General features: G+C 43.1%; 1 protein-coding gene across 8 annotated transcripts in view; it reads right to left on the minus strand.

Moving 5' to 3' along the window:
• Positions 1 to 16,114, minus strand: part of klar (klarsicht) — a 61,852-nt gene extending 45,738 nt beyond the window's left edge. For 7 of the 8 annotated variants that reach the window (XR_010574645.1, XR_010574644.1, XM_065481838.1 and 4 more), the window contains exon 1: positions 16,009 to 16,114. The gene's annotated coding sequence lies outside the window, so the exon portion shown is untranslated. Of the gene's footprint in view, positions 1 to 3,811; positions 3,972 to 16,008 lie in introns of those variants that run through there. The other variant, XM_065481834.1, reaches the window with a different exon arrangement.
• Between the last annotated feature and the right edge of the window lie 386 nt (positions 16,115 to 16,500).

Here is a 16,500-nt window from a genome sequence, read left to right on the forward strand (position 1 = left end):
CCTCCGGCCTCTTCTGGAACCTATAGGGGGCCTTGTCCTTGGTGACAAGGCTCAGAAGGGTGCCAAGAGCACCGGCATCTTGAGCCAGCACATCCCCAACCTGCGCGCCAGTTGTAGGGGCGGGGGGCTTTCCAAGGCGCTTGGCGCACTGGCCGGCCAGTCCTAAGTCGCATCGCAGATCGGCTGGGACCGAATGGACAATCGTTCCTTCCTTCGAAGAGAAGAGATCAGCATTTAGTACGTTTAATATAACAGCACATACAGCCGGCGGGGTGGCATGCTCGTGCACGTGATTCACGCACCCCCCACACTGCCACCCCGCTGACGCATGAATCATCCCCCGCTTTGGCTGAGACTAGGGTGGACATAAAATGTTATTGAAATTGCATGAGAGCAACCCTCGCTGCTATGAACGCAAAGGGAGAAATGAGTCTGATTTGGAAGACCCACAATTCCAACTATACTTTTAACGAAAGTTTAATTGAATCGCTTATTGGGAGCAGAATTGGTTAAAAAATTTAAAACCCCTAAAAATAGTAGTATTTTTAACAATACTATTTTATAGCTAAGGCAACCTTATGAAGATAGAGGCAAAACTTCAAGTTTGTTGTCAAGGTTTTATTTTCATTAAAGAAACCATAGAAGAAACATAAACCAGGGAAAACAAACTAAATCTAAATTGTTTGAGAGCAGCATAATCCAACCTGTGAAACGAGATCTTACTAAAAATTGAATAAAAACACAAAATAATTAAAACAAACACAAATATAACTTGAAAGTTTTTTTGTCTGGAATCTGATTTGCATCAAATTTGCCTGGTGAAAAAATACTCCTGTCTGAGACTGTCAAAAAGGGTCTAGACAGTCGATGTGATTCATATCAAGCAATTAGAAATTCAAATCAAAAACTATTATCAGCAACATTCACGAGGCAGGCTCTCTTTTTTACTGCCGCTTCGTGTCGTTGCAGCAGCGTAAAAGCGCCTTGTAATACTCATTCCCGACGTTGATATCGCTGGCGGAGATCTCGCCGAGTTAGCGCATGCATGCAATTGAGATGCTCTCGTAATTAATATAGCAATATTGCTTTTCACCGAGAGGACCGCAGGGCTCGTAAAAATCGGGAAGAGAATGCAACGAGCCTTCTGCTTTCTATCTCCTCGCAACGGCCCATTATCCGTGATCCGAGCCGCGAGATAATTGCAAACATTGTCTTTTTCTTTTAACTCACTCAGAGAGGAGGGGGAGGGATCACGACCTCCCCCGTGACATATGCGCCGGACAGCAGCTCATCTTTCCTTCTCGTTTTTCGTGATTTGCATTTTCTCTTGTATTGATACGGCCGTGTTTGAACTACACTGGTTGAATCGACCAACCGCACAATTGCCGGGCTGGGGGAACGATGCCCAACGTGACACGAAGGGACACCACTTCCTTGGCTCACGTTTCCCCTGCTGTCGCCGGGAATGCGACGATCTGTCAGTCTGCACTTACCAGCAGTTCCCAAGCTCTGACTGAGAACTGACAATGAGAGCATTGTTTTAAACTTGTGCCGACTCTGGCAAGCGGAGGCGAGGAAAATATACCAATTGATTTCCAAGCTGACCGCAGAAAATCGAAACGTCACAAATGAATGAGTTATCAACAAGATATTTAGAATGAGATGGATTATCTGCTACAAAGAGGGTCGAGATCCTCTGAATCTTAGCTTTAAAATAATGGGAAGATGATAGGGATTTTCACAATCTCATTATTCAGAAATTTCTATTTAAGCTTGTATTTTTCAGCAATTAATAAACCCACAAATAAACTTTTCACGAATGTTTATCATAGGAAAATATCTTCTAAATTCACTGATTAAAAAATTAACGAGATTTGGATGGAAAGAGACTGGCCATTCGACTACTTCCTGCATGGATGCCACTGTTGGAGTCGGATGAGCAAAGAAATATGCATAAATTACTCCAGCAGCACAACGGGGTCAACCGAGCACGCGGCTCCGCCGTTCTGTCAGCCAAGACGCCAAAGTGACACTGGATCTGATTATCGCTCGAGTACCGCCATTTTTCCACTACTTTCTCTGTTATTTCTAGTTTCGTCATCATAACACCACGGATAAAATCAATGCCAGCTTCTTGTTTAATTGAGAGCTGATTGTGAGGTTTTCTTATGCAAAAGAGCCGTTTTTTGCCTCATCTACGACGCAAAGCTGGAGTTAAGATCTTTTCCCGGCTTAGATTGTCGCATTGGAGAGATAACAAGCGAACTATAGTCTAATAAATATGTTTTTCAACATCGTTGAGTTAACTTGAAACCATACGTTGGAGGAAGAAATTCATTACGAGGAAAAACACGAGTACATCTTGTCAAATGTATGACATTTCTTCATTGAAGTACTCAAATTTCAAAAATTGTAACTAACTGTCATCTTTAAATTGGAAAGTTCGTCTTGTTTTTTTTCGAAATATAATCAGAAGATATAGGTCACAACAACCCCTTTGAAAGTGTTTCTAGTTCGCTGGATACAAGATCGAAAGTTCAACCCTCGGTGCTAATGTGACACCAATGTTCAGCAGTGTATGCGATTGACACGTCTGATGCTCAAGCGGGGGTGTCGCGTTGAGCGGCCAGCTGGAAAAAAGCAAATATCCAGACACGTAACTCGATTAGCACCATGCACGTGAGCGTCTTGTACGACTTCTCGGCCGCGTCTCTCTCTCTCTCTCTGCTGTCCACCCTTTCTCGATTGCTTTTCCGCATTTTTAATTGGTGTTGCTCAAGCCCACACGATGACTGGGATTACAGTTTGTTGAACCGAAAGCAAGCGTGCTGCTGCATAATGCCCCCCTAATAACACACGGGCACCTCTGCTCCTCGCGCGCAGCCGGGTCGTGTGCATGGCATTATTTGTGTGTATTTCTACGATTTTCCACGCTGGCCCTAACTGTTCTCGGTGCTTTGTCACAAAGACGCAAAGTTCAGCGCCTAATCACCAGCCGCTGCATTGTTGGTCGTGGATTCGGAGGCAAAATTGCCGTTGCCTCTGCTATAATCGGATTTGGGACTTTATTACATGTGCAGCTTGCAGTTCTGAGGCTTAGGCTCCAATTGTGAGGAGATTCAAAGTCTCTTTCGACGCGGAAGGCGGAGAGGAATTTTAATATGGTGAAAATGTCGAAATTTTGTTGCGTGTATATTTTCAGGATTACGTCAACATAAACGGGAGAAAAGTTCCCTTTTTGAATATTTTCTGAGTGGGTTTTGGTTAGAGAACAAAAGGTAAGTCGTTCCCTCTATTTTCAAAGAAGGCGTACTAATGATAAGTTTCCTTAAAAAAAGGTGTTCGATATTCCTGATCAAAGATATCTTGCTCTATATGTTTATATTTTGGAAATACAAAATTTCAGTACCAAAATCTCCTGGCTTTTTTAATGCGACAAAACCCTCTCAAGTAAACATAAAATTGAATGTGTAAAAAATCCATCACATCGAACTGCGCCGAATATTTCCTCTCCATCCAATAAGTGCATAAACATAAACTTAGAGCTTTTAACGAATCACCCATCAATCTTTGTCAAACGCTAATGAGCAACAGAAGAAGCAGCACGCCAACGGCCATATAAACGCAATGTCGCACACGCATCGTCATCTCGGATGGAAAACAAACATGCGCCGCCTTATAAGCTGCACGCCGTCGAGAATGGATAAAAAGGGCTTCAGCTGAACTTATCAGGAGAATAAAAAAACGAACACAAAACGGCGGTGACGTCAGCCAGAATGGTTAAAAATACGCCGCGCACATCCTCCCTTACCTTAAATTGTTGACGAAAGGAATCCGCGAGTGACCACGCACCGTGCGAGCAAACAAGCGACGATTGTCAACGAGGGGCAACACCTTTTCTGGGCGAACGGGCGACGCGCGAAAGCACCAACAACCACGGGGACCGAGCCGAGCACCGCGACTGACGGTGTGTCTGCGCGCCGCTCGCACGCCGGCCGCTCCAGCTGCCCCCACCCCGGCCTTTTACGGAGACGAGAGGCCATTCATGCCGCGGCGGCTTTTCACACAGAAAACGCGGTTTCCTCCGATCTCGATCCATACAAAATTAAACAGCTCTTTAAATTTACTCAAAAAGTGGACGCATTTAAATTTTACGCGGCAAATAAGGCCACTAAAAAAGTAGTTTCTTTCTAGCAGTTTTTCACAACATCCGATCTGTTTAAGTTCGTGAGAACGTGCTTTTTTCATTTTTTTGGAATGCGTGCTTTTCTAGATTTTGCTGCACAGTATTGACTGACGGCTTTTTAAGTAACATAACATTTTTCATCGGCAAGCAGTAAAAATTGGATCTCCTTGAGAGTTAAGGCAAAAATATAAAATTTTTCATGATGACTACTTGAACCTTCTGGCAAAGTTAACTCATGATTCTTTATTGTGATGTTAAACTGCCGAAAGGTTCACTCTCAATTCTTTTTGCCTAAAGTTTTCAGCGCAAATTAGCTTCTTGACTTTTACGTTGACAGAATTTCCTATTAATGCGATTGAAACGTTGTGCTCGCACGACACTATCTTTCATCTTTTACTTCTCTGATGCAAATAACAGTAGTCGCAGGTTGAAAGAGTTATGCATAATGACGCCGCGAGTGACTTCTCCTTGTTAGCAATGCAAATGAACCGTCTTGAAGACGTAACGCACTTCATATGGTGCACCTTGCAAACAGGTCTACTCAGGTGTAGATTGAAACTTGTTAAAAGGCCAGCAGGTAAATGCATGCACTCTCATTGCTCTGGCTTCGGGCAGAAAGAGGAGCAGCTGACAGGCGCCGACTCATGCAGGCTCTAAATCTCGATTTTCCGCTCGGCCGAGGGAAATTTATAAGATCAAACTCAGAAAGGCCGAGAGGTATACCACAGAGCGGAAGTGGAAAAAATCCCCCTTAAAGGAGGGTTTGGTCATAGTCATGTTCTGCGTTTTATTCTCGGTAATGCTACTTCATGTGTGGCTTAAAACGTTTGATGCGCCTGAATCGCTGGTGTAAGCAGACACTTTACGCCGCCATCAATGTCACAGAAAATGCACACACATGGAACGCTGCTCGTTTTCACTTTTAAACGTTTTAAAACTCACGTCCTTCGGATACTTATCACTCTTTCTGGTATGAACGGGGAACGACAATGCATAAAGTGAGCTCATCAGCACGGGAAAACATCTCTAGGATTCTTTCATAGTGAACTGTTCAAACACATTTGGGGGTTTCGACAAGATGAATGGTCTTCCCACGTTGGAACGCATCTTCACGGATAATTAGAATACGCCCATAAAACAATATTCTTTTATTCAGATTTTATCGAAAATGGGAGAAACGCATCGCACACGTTTACAACCTTATTATTTTGGAATCCTGTCGGGTTTATTTTTCTCCCGCAGCGACACTCATTGCATTTCTCTAGAATTGTCGGTCTAAAATGGCCCCACAGGGGACTGACTATTCGTTTGGCGACGAGGTCGAAAGTGGAAGTCAGCGGCGGTGCGGCTTTAAACGCTTTGTGCAGGGGAATGACTTGATAGTCAAATCCGTCACACGGTCCGTCAAGGCCGATTAATGTAAAATGTCTTTTGGAGAACTTCATTGTATGCGCGAGGTGTGTGCACCAGTGACCCTATTGTCACCGCTTTAATGTATACGGCGAACGGATAAAAAGTCATTTATGACGCATCAAACTCTCATTTTCACAAATTACGCAGATTTTCATCCGTCTGTGTGCTCCAGGATCATTCTATTTTTTGGCCGCGCAGGACAATTTTTCAATTTCGTTCTAGCGATAAGAAGTGTGCGTCGTCAAATGTGCAGTAATATTGCTGCTCAAAGCGTGGAGAATCGAATTTGGTGGTTCCCACACTCATCATCGCGCTCCATCGTGTGTATTGTGTTCGCCGGCTGGATCCGAGTTTTCTTAATAAGTGACACCTCTCGGCGAGAGATCTTGTACGGCGGAAAACTCAAAATGAAGAGCAGCAACACACGCTGAGAACGAAGAAAGTTGTCGAAATCTGCTTTGTGCGGTGTGCAGCGTCCAAATTACAATGATCAAATGAGCTAGAGGGATAATTAATTTATTATCATGAGCGCTTCACGATGGGAGCCGTAATCAACGGCTCCTCAAAGGAAAACGACAGAAAAATGCAGTTTGAACTCAAGGATCGTCACGATTCTGTAATTGTAACAGTTTGATTTACAGGCACTGCCGATTTTGAGGTGAAAACGCCAACAAAAGGAGCAGATTGTGAGCCTAAACGGACTTTCTAAACATTCATTATTTACATACGCACCATCACGCACCATCCTCGAGGAGAACGCATTAAAATTATATTTTAGTCCTCGTAGAAAAATGTGCGTTGGTTTCTAAACTTCCTTTCAATGATTTATGCAAAGTCACATTTGTGAAATTTCATCATTCAACGCTCCTCAGTCCTCGCGCTTAGCCACGGACCCGAAAAACAAACTATCCACGGGACAGGATTGAGTTAACGCCAGTTCGTTGAAATTCACACTTGACGCGCTTTTCGACCCTTTCAACTCGCAGTAACAAACGATGAGAGCAGCAGCCAGCTCTCAATGCAAGAAGAGAGGCTTGTAAACAAACAAATTGAATCAAAAGGCCGCGAGAGAGCAAGCATGAAAGAAAGGATTATTTTTGAGCGCATCTTTTGTCAGTGACACTCGATATTCGAGGAAATGACCACGCCGCTTTGTTGCGGCTTGCGTTCCGCCAGCACGAGAGCACGAGAGCCGCCCTGGCCCAAATTGCACCTTTGTCTTTGCGCTAATTGAATTAAAAGCGCAGCGTGACTGGCCAATCACAAATGGCGCGTCTGAGAGGAAAACGCGACCATCGCTGCCGCAGTTTGCCAACCGAATTATCTCTCTCACACTTCTGGCGGCCGAACGGTGTGGCAATGCGTGTACGAAAACTGTCGTTATGTTTACTTTGTTCATCCGAGTTTTGAATTGACGGCCGAATGCTCGCTCCACTTGTGCAATAGCGACTTTCTTTTGAGCTATAAAATGTTACACTCTTGAATAAAAAGAAATTAGTGATGCCCTAACATCTTTCTCTCTAAGACCTTGCAGCCGTAATCGTTTCACCGACGGGCCAGCTGGTCATCTTGTTGACGGCTGGACCGAATTTCTCCCTGATTGTGAGTACTGACCAGTAGTTGTGGCTAAATAAGAAATTATAAGCGAAAAGTTAAATAAGTAAGCTTTAAAAGGGCTTGAAATATGATGTTTCAACACTGAGATTTTTCCTCCAACCAACCAAAACGTCGTCTTAATTGCATCACACACTTTAGACGATATGACAATAAAGATTGCGTTTGTTCCCTCCGAGGAAAATGTCCGGGATGAGATTTTTACTTTAAATGTAATATGAACATTCAAAATACGAAGTTTCCAGTATTTTGCAACGGTTTCTGTGGTCTCCAAAGTTTGTAAAAATTCAGTGCGTCTTCAGTCAGGATCTGCTCTGCGTAATTTGTCGCACGTTCTGCTCCTCTGAATCCGAAAAAGAACTAAACAGTTTTGTAACTATCTGAAATTTCGCGTTCCTCTGAGCGATTTCCTCTAAAATTAAACCGTCGATGCTAATCACTTGGCACGATTTGGTCATTTACAGGAAGCTTTTAAAAAACAACAAACGGATTTTCACGTTAAAGCCGCCATAAATTTCAGTCCGCATTTAACCCTCGAGTGCCTCCAATTAAAAATAAATCTCTGACCAACTTGGCGACCGTTTCAACATCGAACAGGAAAGTGATTTTCGTTATTTTTGGAGTCACTGCATTCTGCTGCAGCGCACCGGGCATCTTTTTTCTCTCATCTGCTCCTTTGTGTCGGCCACCGCAAACGAGCTGCTCTCGACACAGAACTGGATCTAACTCGGTCGCACACTTGAATTCACGAGTGCTTTCCTCTTTTTTCCACATTACATCAGGCGTGTTCGCGTTACGAGAGCAAGCATGCAGGACGTGGTGGAAATTTCAATTTTCGCCTACGGAGAACAAGTCCCACACTTTGTTTTAGATTTATATCAACTCTCGTATTTAACCCACTCGCATCTTCACCACCGCCTTTTAAAAAAGTAAAATTCAATGACGAGTGTTGCATTTCGGCCTCTCTCGGTCCTCCTGATTTCTATAGATTTTTCATCTTTGCGAGTAACGTTATAGCTGGGCGTCGACTTTTGAATTTTGTTCGCGATCGTAGACAATATAAAGAGATAAAAGGCTTTTTCTGTCTTATGGCGGCTTCAAAGGTTAGGTAAAAATACTTAATTACAGGAATTTGTGTTCATTGCATCACGTTTGCGTAATAAATCTTCACAAATTCTTTGGATTTAAGGAAATAAAGGTGGGAATTTGTCAATATAAAGTAGGGATCGAGCCGCTCCCAGGGGATTTCGTTATTTGTAAGCGTCCAAGCCGAAAGCCGCGTGTTTGTTTCTGTGGGCATGCTGTGCGGTTTATTTTTGAAATTTATAGCCGAGCCGATAAGTTAAGCGCGAGGCGCGGGAGGATTAGACACTTAATTGCTCCAGTTTCATGGCGACTGTCGACGAGAAGTGCATGTGAAGCGGGTAATGTGTATCTTTCACTCGGCTCGCTGCCTGCCGCTGGTCACTGAACTGCTCTCCCAGCCAGCAAAAGAAACAGTCCACGTGTTACGCACTCTCATTATAAACCAAACAACTACTCTATTTTCCTTTCAAGCGTCAGTCCACCTCTGCATTCAAACGTTTTGAGCGTACTTGGCAAAAGTTGAGTGATGAATTGTCCAGATAGAGAAAGCGCTTTCTTCGTGCATGCACGGATTTGTTTAATTAAACCCCAACAGCGACGACAGGAACACAGAAGATGAATAAATTGCCCCATCATTGGCGATTAATCCAAGCGAGCGTATGTGTGTTGCGAGCGTGCAGCTTGGGTGGAGACAAAAACTCTCTAGATCGTAAAAAGCGGAGGACAACTTCATTAGAGGCCATTAGAGTGCGGCCGGGATGCACTCGAACGCACGTTTGCTACCTCGATGCGCGGGAAGAATCGTTTTTTCAGTGTCTGCTGCTTCCTTTTGATTGCTCTCTGGAGCATAATTTGATAAGTTTTATAGAGTTGCTTTTTCTCCAGGTAACATTTGTCTCCTTGTCAAAATGGAATTGACTTCATCTCGTTCCGACAGTGTTTGCCTTATCTTTTTTTTATTGGGAGACAAGTCTCATCATCACTGAAAATTGTAGAGTGCCCTTCATTTTTTATTGGATTCCAAACCGCTGACAGGTGTAAATGCTTTGGACGCTTGACATCCTGTTGAAAAGCAAACTACAAATTAATTAAAAGGCGACTTTTAAAATTTAGTATCAATGGCTATACAAATAAATGGTGAAAGAGATCGCTAATTAACGAGTACATTGTTGGTATTGACTGGGAATATTCCTGATTTGGAGCAATCAACTGTTTCGTTTGAAACGAAGGCACAATTTCCACCAGCGCTCGAAAGTAAAAAATTAAGAATAGAACAATAAAAAAGATAATCAATACACCCACCGACGAGGAACAATAATAATAACAACAAAAGTTAAGGTGCGAAATTTAAAAGCTTGTTAGAGCGTGCACACGATTGGCTTGAATCTTTTCTAGGGATCTTGTTTATAAACTGCGCACTGCTCTACAACAACGACCAATTTGAGATTCAGCAAATAAAGATTGCCCGTCGATTGGCGTTTGTTGCAGCAAAGTGCGAATATAATTGCATCAGCGGCAGTTTGAGTGAATGGGCTGCTCGGACACAAAGCGAAACCGTTTTTCTACCGCGGCAACAACAGGAATCCTCGTTAGCAAAATCGTTTTCGCTCTGGTCCCATTACCAGCAAATTTGAAGACGGAATGGCCAGCAAGAGAGTGCGGCTTTCGTATTGAATGAGAGTTTAAAAAGTCTGGCAGGAGCAGGTCGAGTATGGAAATACAATTTGTAAACGAAGCGTGTTCCTCTTTGTCCTTTTCGCGTGTGTATGTAATTGTTGCATGACGACTGTGCAGGAAAAGTGGAGAAAAAAATCACGAATTAATTCTTGAATGCGGACGTGTTCCGTTAGGCTCGGAAAATGTCCGACAAAAACGCACGCTAACGGTCCAGACGAAGCACAAAGGACTGGAGGCACGCGTGCATCTTTTCAGCACTTGGAGCGGTCGCTGTGATTGAATTCGGAAGAGAGGAAAGATGCAAATGAGAGGTGAAAGTGATCGAATAGGCGTTTTCGGGTGCAACCATCAGGTCGCGACGGGGACAAAAGATCAAGGCGGAGAAATCGCTTTTGACAATGATAATCGGCCTGGTTGGATTTACGAGTGTGCGTTTTTTCGGTGCACGAGATAAATTTGCAGCGGCTATCATCCCGCAGCCAAATTATTCAAATTGGGAACGGACGATTGTGGAAAGAAGAAAGTCCGAGCGGTGATTGATGAGACGGAATCGGAGGATGTGAGATTTGAATGAATGTGCGCAAATTGCAGGACAATCAGACACGCGGGAATAAATCATTTTCGAATGCGGCTACTCCGCACAGGGGAGTTGATGAAACGGACCCAAATTTGCAGTTTCACTTTCTTCCCAATCGCTGTAGCAATCAAAGCAATTCCGCGGATTTTGATTGCGAATAGAGCCAAAGAAAAGACGTGAATTTATGTGTCAGAAGTCTAACGTTTCTCCGATTATGTTATTAGACGATAGATTTGCGTTCTAACTTTCGACTTAATAAATAATATTCAGAAAATAAATTTAGCATGGTTTTGTCTCGTCGTTGACTTGTTTAGCCCTAAAATACTAAGTTCAAACTTAAAAATATTAATAAAATGAGTTGATTAGATCAATGACGGAACCATCTGCCTACTTTTTAGAAAAACATAAGCATCTTTCAAGCACCGATTTCTCGACAGAAACAAAGAAAATTAGCTATTTAAATCAATACACATAAATAATGATTCCAATCTGAATTTACATCACCGCGAGAGAAATCGGGCAGTCGTCCTTATTGGGCAACGGTCAATCGTATTTGAAATCTCGACTTCCGCGTCGTTCATTTCAACTTCCGAGGCGAGTTGCATTGCAGTCGAGCCGCAGCAAACTCTCACGGCTGACGCACGATAAGGGCGAAAATCGACGGCTCGTGTGGGAAAAGCAAATTCGAACGCGTCCACGGGGAGCAAAAGGCGCGCCCGCGGTTATGCGAGCAACCGCACGAATAAAAATAACAACAAATCAATCGCATGAGAGCGGCGAGTCGCCAAGTGGAAAATCAGCCGGCCGTGGACTATATTTTTACGCTGACTGTGTGTGTATTTACATCATTAGAATGCATGCAGGTGATGCAAACGCGGGCGGCTGTGCTTCCAGTCCGCCTTCTTCTCTTTTATTCACGACACACATGTGGAGGGCATTGCTTTTAACGACCCTGCCGACGCACTTATTGGTCTGCTGCAGAGCTGATGAGCCAGAGATGTGTTTGTATCTGACGCGAGTGCATTCACGCGATCACTGAACAAGTTGTAGAAAATTATCAGGGCTTCAGGGCTTTTATTATATGAGCATATTAATTCGCAGAATATTTTTATGCATCGGAATTCCTGAACTTTATTTTTGCATTGGAATTTCCCAAAATTTCTAAAATAGCGACAGTCAGATTGAAAAAGATCAGAGTTGAATAATATTTTGGAAATTTTGTGTAAAAATTCAAAGTCTCAGAAATATTGCATACAATTTCAAATAATTTTGTAAACTAATCTAAATAATTATCAGTTTGTCAAGCATTTGTTCTCAAAGTTTTGTTACGTTCTCCACAGTTTTTCTGCTCAAACTCCTTCATCGCAATAACAAATTTTTTACTCCAAAAAGAATGTCCTAACGCGTGGGAAAACATTTAAATCAAACTCGAAGAAAAGTATGTCAGAGCCGCGAGATGTCGAAAACAGTGATATTAATTCACTAGAACCGAAAAACCACGCATCCCGATGACAAGTGTTGATAAAACTAAAGACAATAGGACAGAGGAAGCCTTTTCCTTCTCTGATATCAGTTTCTCATTTGCAAAGCAGGTTAATAAATCAGTTCATCGCATTAATTAGAAGACGAAATCGGCGTAATTGCAATGCGAGAGCGAGGAAACGTGAAAGAAAGAAATTTCCGCCCCGCGGCGTCTGGCGGCGAAGAGAGTTTTGCTTGTTTGTTGTGATCGATTCCGCGTCCTTGAGGCGCGATTAATGCGAAAATCGGCATTTTGGCCACAGAGGCGGAAGATGCCGGCTAACAACTCGCGCCCGGCCGGCGCACGTTCGTTTTCGCACACCATTCGCGCCCAAGGCCTCGAGTGGGCCACATTTGCGCGCCGACCACTCGCTCCAACGCCTCACGACAGGAGTGAGTGGAGAGCAAGAACCGCACTTCTGTATACCTTTTGACGTTCATGCCGCAAACTGAATTTGATATATTTGGTTTTGTGGGCAGATGGCAAGGCTGCGGAATTAAATAAGGAATCAAGCCTGGTTTCGTCCGCAGCTCGATTAAATTAAATTTACATTTATACCAAAGATATATATGTGAGCTGAAAAATTGTAATTGGAGTTTTGTCATAGATTTCAAAATGGTTTCTAATTCCCAAATAAGCTGCATAGGGTCTGCAGAATAGCCAATTTCATCGATTTTGTAGGCTAAGGCAACCTTATTTTTGCCAAACACGCAAGCTTGATTTTATAAATGGCCACCTTAAATAAATAGACTATCCAGAACCGAAACATAGAGTCGATTTTGCTACTTACAGTGTCATATCCATTCATTTTTAATTAATTAACATCATCAACACAGTTTTTAAATAATCAGGGTTGTAACACTAGCTGTATTCCATAAAATTTACAGTTTCAACGCTGATAAAATTACTTCTCATAAAGCTAATTGTTTATATAAAGTATATTCAGCAAAGTGAACAAGATCCTACGATTTTTCAACTCTCTCACTTAGAACCCGCTATGGTTTGGTTCAAAATTTGAATAGCAATTAACCTCAACCGCGTGCTGCAACTGTTCTTCCACCACCAACGACGACTCATCTTTTTCCCAAGCGATCGCGCGGCAATTGAAATGCAAGCAGCTCTATTCTTTATCCACGAGCATCATCGCCGACTAATTGGCCGCTCATTACACCGCACACTTATACACTTCCTCGGCCGCGTGACTGAGCAGCGCGAAGTGAAAAGAAAAAAATAAGCTGCTACTTAAGCGAATGCTGTCTTCCGACGTGTAGTACACGGTGCGAGATCAATGTTAAAAGTTTCGCTCAAAACACACTTAGCACTCGCTAACTGCAGATAAAAGGCGGCCGGCGCGCGGTGTGTGCGTGGGAAATGAATTAAAAGTGGCGATTTAATTGGCGAGAGGTTCGTTTACCCCGTCGCCGTTTTGCCAGCCCGTTCGGCACTCTCCTCCAGCGAACGTCGAACCGAATTCCTCGCGCGCGCTTTTGTTTTTCCGTTTAACAGCAGCAGCGAGAGTGTCTGTGGCAACAAAAAGAACCGGAGCACCGATCTCCATCTCTTCCGTTTGTTGCTTTGTTCATTTTTTTGCCTCATTCACCGCATGAGAAAAATTGTCTACAATAGCACACAGGCCTCCACTGTTTCTAAATTGAATTTTGTTTGACGATTAGTTTTTCTTCTGCGGAACACGCAATAAAAGTTATATCCATATTCCAAATGTTGATAATTAGGAAACTAGAATTAAACAGTTGTGAATTTGTATACCACACAGATGGTTAGAAAAATTAATAAATGATTTTCCAAACGCAATTTATCTTTTTTTTAATATTAAGATTTCATATTTTAATAACCGCTTCTGCTCTATCAAAAATCATTCACCTGGCGTGACTTACCGCTGTCGGATCGGAAGTGCGCAGTCAACAGAGACAACATATTAAATTATTGCGATGGAATGGATGTTTGCGGTCTCGCGTTTTCGATTGTTTTACGTTTTACAGCAGAAAGCAGAGCAGTGCCGGGTAATCGAACACCGAAATTGAAATTGGAGAAACGAACACGATTGGATTGAGCTGCTGGCACAAGGATTGTGCCACATTTCGATCAAATTGTTCCCAAACGGTCCGACGTGCTGAGTAGCCAGCTTGTTTTTCGTCGCCTCGGGCAATTTTGGCGACCAGATTCCACATTCGCCATGTCTCTATTTTCGCCATTTACATATGTGCTCTCGCAGATCATGAATAAGATTTGAATACATTAACAAAATTGGTTGATGGTTAGGAGTTCGTAAATCTCATCTCCTGACCAGAGAGCACAACCATTAATCTGCAAAAATTTGAAAGCAGTTTAAACCAGTATAAAAGAAAAATTAGCACTTTTTAACGGACTTAACGGCTTTGAATTTACTTTTGAATATTACAATATTACTTTGAACATTATCAATCAATCAATTTATCAAACACTAGTTGTGTACAACAGTTTCTACAATAATAATATTTTTGTCAGTCAGGGGGAAGCATTATAAGTAATATTTTATTTTGTAGTAATAATGTTGATGCGATTGTAATGAAGACGAGGAGGAGGAAAATAAAATGCTAATTGTAAGCATGGTGCCATCATCCACTTTATAATGTCCTTACGTTAGCCTCAACAACCTGTCCTTATTGTATGCAAACAATCTGTGTCAGCCCCGCGAGATGAGTCACCAAGTGCACCCGATTTGGTATACGTACAATATGAGGCACCGCTAAAGGTGCAAACAACCTTCATGCAAGCGTACCTTTTACTCTCACCGCGCGTACAGTTCGAAAAACTCCGCCCGATGTCCGAAACTATATGATTTAAATTTTAAAGTGCACGTCTCAAGTCTCAAGGTCGATTTTTTCCCCAGACTCAGTGGGGCATTAATGGACTCGCATTGGTGTGACCAATTTCCCACCGCGGGAGCAGGGAATTCTAATCTGATCTCACTGGGCGATAACAACCTGCTTCTTCGAGAGGATGAGTCTGGCTGCTGAAGGGGAAACGATTATCGCCGCCGCCGCGCGCGTCCAGGCTGCTGGAATTCTTCGGGTGATTACCCGAGTCCATTGTTTGTGTGACTTTTTCGTCGACCGCCTGTGTGATGTGCATTTTAATTCAAGCCGACGACTTTTGTGTTCGCCTTTTGCCTCCGAAGAGTCGTCGTCGGCACGATCACGCAACGCCGCGCGCCTTCGCTCACCGACATGCACAACTTAGCAAAACGAAACTTTTCTATCCAGCAAATATTTTTTGCTTGAAAATTTTGTCTTATAAAGTCATTTGAAGAAAAAAAGTTCCGTGTGAAAATACGTTGGGCTAAATAAGAAAGGGTCGAGCATTAAAATCTCCCAACTAGCCCAACTGACATTCAAAGCTGCTGGAAATTTTTAATTTTTTTCTCTCCTATATATTCAAGTTGTTAATTATAATTTTACTAATTAAGTGCAAAGTGCTGACGCGTTCCTCCACGGACTCAGATGGCCGCCTCTGGAGTGTGGTAACAATCTCGATGGCAGCTTTTCCCACTCAAGAGCGCCTAAATTTAATGAAAGAGAGCATTGTGCAATGACAGCAGCCGCAAGTGGAATGCACCTGCCACCACCTCTCGGTTCCTGCTCCCGACACTCCCGAGTTTCGCTCCTTCAGATGGGCGGAAGTCGGAAGAGGCGGCTCCCAAGCCCAAAATGTCGCGGACCCGGCGGTTATGCAAAATTGGGAGGGCCAACGGTGGCCTCAAAGGCCGTTGCTAAATAATGTCACTGGTCTTGTGAGCGATTGAAACGACACGGACACGGACACCACACGGTTCCCGCTCGTGCAAGTGTCGATTCTGACACGTCCCTGGTCTCTACGGGTCTAACTGGACGGACCTGTTCCTCGATGTTGGGTTCAAGAAAGGGTCGTACTCACCAGATGCGGCCCTCCATTCTTCCTTCCGCCGAAAACGGCCCGAAAATCGGGAGAAAACGAGTTGACAACTTCACTCATGAGTCATCACACCGACGATCGTGAAGATAGCCGTTCGAGTTAGCCGCTCGCGAGAAGATAGCCGCTTTTTCAGCAATGCTGCCAACCAAAAATTTCTAACGCAAAAAGAGGGTCGTATGCATAAATTTAAGGGATGGGGGTGAATCGGATACTGCCCAAGTGAAGTAAAATGCAACTCTTATTCGTAAAATAAAAATTTGAGCAAAAGAAAAGGGTGCAAATTAAGGGCTTAAAATTCGAGGGGTGGTTCCTGAAGGGAGTTCAATCTTGGAACCCTTTGCAATTTATTAAAACCGATGAAAACAATATTTCCTGAGATTTTGAATTAATTTCAACGTTCCTAACCTGAGAAAATTAAATAAAACTCCGAAAAAGGGTCAATTTTGAGGGTTAAAAATTCAAGGGGTGGCTCCT

Source organism: Cloeon dipterum, chromosome 3 (genome assembly GCF_949628265.1).
Source record: "Cloeon dipterum chromosome 3, ieCloDipt1.1, whole genome shotgun sequence".
In the NCBI taxonomy this organism is placed as follows: domain Eukaryota; kingdom Metazoa; phylum Arthropoda; class Insecta; order Ephemeroptera; family Baetidae; genus Cloeon; species Cloeon dipterum.